We start from the raw sequence: 8822 nt of genomic DNA, 5'->3' as shown, positions 1-8822 counted from the left end.
CCTGGGGTGGCCAAATAAATAAATATTTAAAAAAAAAAAAAAGATGATGGCTGTGATTTTCTAAAGCTGATCAAATACATCAATCCACAGATTCAAAAAATGCTAGGAGCCCATGTAGACAGAATAAATAGAAAGTAAATGACAACAAGTCATGTCACATTAATATTTTAACGTTGCTTAAAATTAAAGATAAAGAAGCACTCTTTAACAGAAACAAGCTAAACAATATCTATTACCTTTTAAGAAGCAAAACAAAAACTGAGAGTTGACTTTTCAACATAAAAATGGAAGCCAGAAAACAGTAAAACATCATCTTTAATTGAAAGAAAATACTTGTCAACCTCAAAACCTATATTTGTGATATAACAACATTTCCAGGCAAACAAAAACAAAGACTACTTTTCTTCATCAATCTTATTGTAAAGTATTTCAAGCAAAAGAAAATTATTCCATATGGAAAACCAGAAATGGAGGAGGGAATAAATAGTGATTGAAAGACAATATTTTGTGGATAAATCTAAATGAAAATTGACTGTACAAATGCTTATGTCTACTGGGGTATAAAATATATAAAATTAAAATGCATGACAACAATGACAGAAGCAGCAGGAGGACGCTAAATGGAATTGTCTTGGAAATGAGTACTAATTATATTAAACTATGTTAAAATTCAAGAATGATTGTTTTAATATGTAGGGAGTCAAGGAAAGAAGAGTAAAAGAACATATAAGTAATGAGAGAATAGAGCAGAATGGAGGAAATAAAAACAATTTATACAAAAGAAGGCAAAAAAGCGAAAACTGAACATAAAAGAAGTTAGGGAGATTGAAATTGAATAGTGCCTATAAATAAACACTCCAAATAAAACATGAAATTTTCTTACTGGATAAAACAATAACAACAAAACAATCAGAGAAACAAATTACATGTTTCTTAGAAAAGATACAATTTAAATATGATGCACTGGAGGTTGAAAGTAAAAGAATGCAAAATGATATACTATGCAAATAAACACTAAGAACAGCAACAAGAAGCTGATTTAGCTATACTAACATAAATCCAGTTGACATTAAGGTCAAAATCATTACTAGAGATAAAGAAGCACATTTCATGTAATAGAGTATGTATTACTTTTTTATTACTGTGTAAAAATTTACCACAAATATAGCAGCTTAAAATAATGCACATTTATTTATTTCACAGTTTCCATGAATCAGGAGGTCAGGAATGGCTTATCTGAGTTCTCTGTTTTAGGGTCCCAAGACCTAACCACTATCAAAATGCTGTCAATATGTTCACCAGACTTCATCCTCACTCATCAATAAGACTGATGAAGAAAAATTGCCTTAGTTTTGTTTGCCTGGAAATGTTATTTCACTGAATATGGGTTTCTGGGTTGATAGGAATTTTCTTTCATATAAAGCTGTCTGTATTAGTCAGAATTCTCCAGAGAAACAGAAACAATAGGATAAGTGGATGAATGGATAAATAGATAGATAGATAGAAATGTAAGAGGAGATTTATTATAAGAATTCATTTGGTTATGGGGGCTGACAAGTTCCACAGGCTAGAGAACTAGGAAAGCCAGTGGCATAATTCAGTCCAAGTCTGTAGGCTTGAGAATCAAAGGGCCATTGGTGTAAGTCCTGATCTGAGTCTGAATGCCAGAGAACCAGGAGCATCGACATCCAAGGACAACAGAATATGGATGACCCAGCTCAAGCAAAGAAAAAATCTGCCCTACTTACATGTTTTTTTTCTCTTTGAGCCCTCAGTGAATTGGACGATGCCCACCAGCATTAGTGAGGGTGATATCCTTTACTCAGTCTACTGATTCAAATGCCGATCTCTTCTCAGGGTACTCTCATAGACACACCCAGAAATAATGTTTTACCAGCTGCCTTGGCATCCCTTAGCCGAGTTCAGTTAACACATAAAATTAACCATTACCATGCCATTTCATTATCTTCTGGCCAGGGAGGAACTTGCTCATGTTGTTGGCAGAATTTATTTCCTTCTGGAGTGAATATAGGACTGAGGGCTACAACTTCTTAATGGCTGTTGGCTAGTGGCTGCTGGCAGTTCCCTGCTATGTGGCCCTCTCCACAGGCAGTTCACAGCATTACTATTTGCTTCTTCTGGGAGAAGAAAGAACCTCTCTTTTATGGAAGAGGCCAAAAATTCAGTATAACAGAGACTATATGTATTTGAAAAAATAATAAAACACTCAGAGACCATGCAATACTAAATAATAACTGAATATGTGTTTTTAAAAATGGATATGAATTTTAAAATTAGACTTTCGTTGGCTTGTAAAATAATTTTCAACAACTATGAAGACACTGGAAATGTTCAGAGTATTGTCTTTGTGTGGAGATGAATTAAGTTATAAATCAATAACATTATCATCATCATATGAAGAAGGAGATGAGGGAGAGAAGAGAGGAATTTGGACAAAGAGGAAGGGGGAGAAAGAAGGAGGAGAATAAAAAGATCCCCAAATGTTTAGAAATAAATAACACATTTCTAAATGACAAATGGATCACAGAAGAAATAAAATGGAAGTGAAAAAAACATTTCGCACTTGAATCATACTTAAAACACAATATCAAAGCCATGGAGACAGAGAGAATTCTCCTTAGAGGGCTATTTTTCACCTTAAATGTATACATTATGGAGGAAAAGATGAAAATCAATTATGTCAATGCCCATCTCAAGAAATTATATTTAAAAACAGCAAATAAATCCATGTAATTTGTATAAGGAAAGACATAATAATGGTAAGAGTTGAAATTTATAAGATAGAAAACAGTAATACAATGAAGAACATTAATACAGACAAAAGATGCATGCTATGCTTCAATAAAATTCTTATGTAAAATGACGTTATAAAATAATAAAAATGATAAATAATATATCACTCAAAAAGGTAACATATCTATAGTAATTCAATTATTTTTAATAGTCTTCATTGATTGCTATAAACTAATATATTCTTTGAAACTTGAAAAATTAAATGAAAAGGAAATTCCTAGAAAAATACCAAATTGCCCCCTACAAGAGATAGAAAACCTTGCAGAAAACTGAAATGGTAATGAAAATATATCTCCTGTATATTCCCTTTACCCACAGATGCAAAAGTCATCAGGCCATTTTACAACTTAATTTTACCAAATCCCCCAATTTGGTAACTGCTTCAAAAAAGAGGAAGGGAAAGAAAGCTAACTCCTCCCACAATCATTTTGTAAGTCTAGCAATACTCTGAAAGCAAGATTGGACAAAGAATGTCAAGAAAAGAAAATATAGAGCAAACTCACCTATGAAGATTCATGTAAAATTTTAAAATTTACCTGTGCTTTATTTAAAATCCAAAATCTTTACACTGAAGAAAAGACCGACAGAATATAAGATGAAATAATAAAAAAAAATGACCCCACTAAAGAATTGGAATACTGAGAAGAATAAAATCAAGTTTCCTTCAAAGGAAGATAAATATCTTCAGGATTGAGTGCCTGTAAGGATATCAGGAAATATTACTATTAACCTAGAATTCAGTTCTTAGGAACACTAGCAATCAAATATGGAAACAAGATAAATATATTTTCAGGAATTCAATGATTCAGAAAGTTTAACTTTTTAAAAATAATAGTTGAGTCTCTCGTGGGAGGAACCCTGGAAAGAGTAAGAGAATAAAAAGACATGAATTACAAAGTATGTATTTATATTTCCAGGTTGTCAGCTTTATAGCCAACCTAGGAAATAACTAGTCCAAATGAAAATAGTAAACTAGGGAGGGAGATCCATCACATAATGAAAAGATAAACACATATTTCATACAGGTTTTGTGATTTAGGATTGATTTTCATTTTTTGCAAGTACTATCATACTTCTTGTTTTGAATAATTGTCACAAAATAATAATACTTTCAGTATTGCTAATTTACTTCTGTTTTTAGAATCAGCTTAGTACAGAGCATGAAGGAATCATAATTACAGAGAAACGATGGAGAGAAATTTCTAATTTTCTTATCTCAGGCATTGGGAAGTTGATAGAAAGTGTTTAAAATTGATAGCTCAAGAAATAACTCTAGGGGCTTCCTTGGTGGCGCAGTGGTTGAGAGTCTGCCTGCCAATGCAGGGGACACGGGTTCATAGCCCTCGTCTGGGAAGATCCCACATGCTGCAGAGCGACTAGGCCCGTGAGCCACAACTGCTGAGCCTGCGCGTCTGGAGCCTGTGCTCCGCAACAAGAGAGGCCGCGATGGTGAGAGGCCCGCGCACCGCAATGAAGAGTGGCCCCCGCTTGCCGCAGCTAGAGAAAGCCCTAGCACAGAAACGAAGACCCAACACAGCCAAAAATAAATAAATAATTAATTAAAAACTTAAAAAAAAAAAAAAGAAATAACTAATTCTGTTGAAGTACATTGCTTAAAGTTAAAAATAGAATAAAATACTACTAATATAAATAAAAATCATTATAAAACTAAAAATATTTATGGTGTGGATAAGGGAAAAGAGGTCGGGAATAAGGTAAATTTACTAACTCATCTTTCTCAGTGAGGAAATGATATATATTGAAAAAGATGAATAAACCATGTGACCAGAAGTTTCTGTGTATTTCTTATTGTCATTGGTGACTACCAGAGAAAATAATACATTATTTCTGGGGAATGAGGTAGAAAGCACTTGGAGGGAATACATTACTTTTACTTTTGAAACCTTCAGTATTGTTTACACTTTAAAATTTTTACTCTCCAAATAAAATTAATAAAAACAAATCCTCTCTAAAATATACTACGTGCTTGAATACCTCTAGTGAGTGACAGGTAAGTAAATATATCCCGAGACAGATACAAAACTATATTTCCCCCTTATATCGCTCTTCAAGTAACTTTATTGATACTACTTTTGTTCTCTAGACATTTGGAGGTAAATACCTACTAAGACTCTTCTTCTTTTTGCTAACCATTGTCTCATTCTTCATGTATCTTTTGTGTTACCTTATTCTCAGAGCAGTTACAATGTTGTAAACTCTTTCGATACATTAACTCAATCCTCCCAGGAATCTTTGAGGAAGGTACTCTATTAGCCCCACTTTAGAGAAGACGCAGTGAGGCACAGAGCTTACTTAAATGACTTATTTAATAACACCTCAAAGTAGGAAGGCCAGGATTTGAACCCAAGCAGACTAGTTCCAGATCCCATGCTCCTAAAAACTGTACTGCTTTTCTTATTACAGAACAAAATCTAAATGTCAAATCTAAGTATTCTTATTGCCTAATTACCATTCCAACTTCCATCAGTTTGCCAGTGTTAGTAAAATTGATGCCCAAAATAGAATGGATGCTATTCCAGGGATAGTTTAATTCAGAAAGATTAAAATTAGACACTGTTGTCCTCATTTTGACCACTTCTTATCTCTGATGGACTTTTTTTTTTTTTTTTTTTTTTTTTTTTGGCATAGTTTTACTTGCAATGAACTCCATGTTGCTAATTTCTTTTTTTTCTTTTTTTAATTAATTAATTTATTTTTGGCTGTGTTGGGTCTTCATTGCTGCACGGGCTTTCTCTAGTTGCGGCGAGCGGGGGCTACTCTCCCTTGCGGTGCGCGGGCTTTTCATTGTGGTGGCTTCTCTTGTTGCGGAGCACGGGCTCTAGGCGCGCGGGCTTCAGTAGTTGTGGCTCGCGGGCTCTAGAGCACAGGCTCAGTAGTTGTGGCACACGGGCTTAGTTGCTCCGCGGCATGTGGGATCTTCCCAGACCAGGGCTCGAACCCGTGTCCCCTGCATTGGCAGGCGGACTCTTAACCACTGCGCCACCAGGGAAGTCCCATGTTGCCAATTTCTTTCACATGTTTTCTATTAAGAGTCATCTCCTTGATCCTGTCCTTTTGTAATATTCATATTTTGTACCCAAGTGTGGTCATCTTTCCTTAATATATTCTTTTCCATTTTCAGCTGAGGAAATAAAATCAATAGCTAATCAAAACAGCAAAAACTCAGGTTTTTTGGTTAAAACGTTTGACTCTCAAGTTAGACTGACCTTGCTCAAATTCCAACTCTGTTTACCTCACTGAACCTCAGTTTTTCATCATCCAATCACTGCTAGTAATTTTGTATGAGACCTATCTAACGGCTCTGTTGCAATGTTGTAAATACTTAATAGATAAGCTATGTGCCCACAATTGCACAGTTAATCATTGCATTTCTTTCTTTTTGTGGCACTCTGTTGATGTTATAAGTACAGTGATAATATAGCCAATGGGTATTTTTTATTATCATTTCTAAGCCAGAGGAAATTGGTGCAGCATCTGACATCAAAAACCATGCCATAAAGTACATAAAATATTGACTAATCATACAAGATGCTCAGTGAACATGTCCCAAAGAAATAAAACCAGAAATATTCGGTTGATCTAATTTCCTCTGTCTTTTTCTGTGTCCCTTCTTCTGTTCCCTAGGTTTAGTAGCAAGGAGGAAGGAACTGCTCTCTGTTCCTGGGCTGGCTTTATTTTGAACAGTTTCAGTAGCAGGTCTAGGAAACTCCCCTTCCTCAAAGAACCATCAACTCTTTTTCATTGAAAGGGACCTCAAAGGGTTCTCTAGTTAACTCTCTACTTTATGGATAAGAAGGTTGAGGCCTCCTCAGCAGCTGTCATTCCCATGACATCACCTATTTCTCTTTCTCTGTACCACACCACACAGCCTGGGATATTAAGTCAGACTCTGAAAAGTGAAACAAAATGGCAAGTTTTATTCGTTTTGTAGCAAAGATGATAGAAGAAATGCAATTTTACAATCTAAATATAAATTTGTGGTTCGGATTTTTTGTTTGTTTGTTTTGCCTCACCCTTTTGAGAAATTGATGACTACTCCAGACTTCCTTCCCACAAAGAAAACCCAAACACATTTACATACAATTTTACATACCATTTGAGGGAATTTATGGAATCCTTTTAACCCACCTATGGACCTCAGATTAAAAAAAACACGACTTGCAGCTCTTCTCAGAGCAAATGTTTGTCTGCATACCCTTCAGCATCTTTTAGATAAAAACATCTAGTGTAGGTTATTACTTTGTATTAAAATACCTCATTTCGCTTAAATTGCACAAAGAGCTTTAGAATATCTGGTTAATGGACAGAAACCTCAAGCTGGCTCCGTCTAAGGGAAAAGCACATTAGAAATACATTGGCCGATGTGAATGGTCTTGTAGAGCTCAGTAAACAAAAAGACAGTGGCGCATGCCTAATATTTAGGTTATAATACAATCATGCTCTCCCAACGCTCTCCCACATTGAGAGATCCCAGTGATCTCTCACTTATCTCAACAGACTTATAAAAACATCCTTATGTCCCCACATAGTGGCCTGTCAGTTACCATCAAATAATTTACACAAAATTTTAGAGAAATGCCAATGAGATTCAGAAGTGACACTGAACTTTACTCCCTACCTTAGAGATCGTGGAGAAATAAAGTTGCCTTGCCAGTGTCTTTTTTTTCTTTTGTTGTTATTGTTTTTCATTGTTGGTTTTAGAAGAGTCAGGAAAGGCATAATTCATTGTGTTCACAACATTTGGGGAAATTCTAATTCGTAGGCAGACTGCTATGTTTTTTGACTTGAGATGCTGTGAGCCTGACTGATGGGAAAGGGAGGATGGGCTAAATATCCCTTAATGGGTGGCAGCTGGGAATGTAACTTTCCTCTTTGTGTTGAGTATGTCAAGACATCCCTTGGACCTTGTCAAACTTTCCACTCCACTTATAATTAGGATAGGTCCAAAGAAACCCACATGCAATAAAATTTTATATTATTGTACTGTGCAAATTTATATGAAAATCAAAGCATGGGTCCCTATAAAAATCTGGCAAGGTGACTTTGATACCTATTGGTTTACCATCCATCCAACTAACAGTGCCTTCAGAAATTGTTTTCAGAGCATTTCTTCATCTCACCTCAGTTAATGATAATCAAATAAATAATAAAATAACCTGCATTCATATATTTTTCCAAAGTGCTTTTAAATATTTCTATGGTTCCATTTGATCTTTACACCAATCCTATAGGATTATCAATATAGGTTACATTTTCCTTTGGATAAAGAGATTAGGAAGGAATACTGTACTTTGTACAGAAGTGCTCTAATGATTCATTTCCTATGATATAAGTCATATTATAAATAAAATTATCATAAAATTATTTTGGAAGGGGGATCAAGATGGCAGAGTAGGAGGATGTGGAGCTCACCTCCCCTGACCAACACATCAAAAACACACCAACATGTGGAACAATTCTCTTGGAAAACTAACTGGAAACTGGCAGAAGAACTCCTATACAGCCAAAGCTGGAAGAAAGATCTCCATGTAATCAGGTAGGATGGGGAAAAAGGCACTGGGCTGAGACCTGTACCTGGGAGGGATCTGTAAGGAAGAGAAGGTCTACATGGGTGGACCTTTGCCCTGGGGAGTTAGCAGACTGAGTCACAATCTGGGCACCCTAGTTCTGGGATCCTGCACAGAGGAGACAAACCCCTTGCCTACTGGGAATCCACTGAGACAGAGTGTTGGAGAAACCTCGACTTTACTCGCAAGGAGTATGCACATATTGGCTTGTCAACAATCAGGGCGGAGAGAGCTGAGCCCTGGGGTTGCCTCCTTGCTGCTTTTCCCAACTCAGGCCCAGGTCACCCCACACCACAGCTTGGGGTGATATCTGGGTAAAGACTCAGTCTAACCATGCAGAGACAGACTGGGGTGCCTGAGGTATGATCCAGGTGGAGCTGTGGAGGCCACTGTCAGTGCGTGCATAGGGCAGCGCCACAG

The sequence above is a fragment of the Eubalaena glacialis genome, chromosome 7 (genome assembly GCF_028564815.1).
Source record: "Eubalaena glacialis isolate mEubGla1 chromosome 7, mEubGla1.1.hap2.+ XY, whole genome shotgun sequence".
Lineage (NCBI taxonomy): Eukaryota > Metazoa > Chordata > Mammalia > Artiodactyla > Balaenidae > Eubalaena > Eubalaena glacialis.
Note: the sequence above shows the minus strand (reverse complement) of the source record.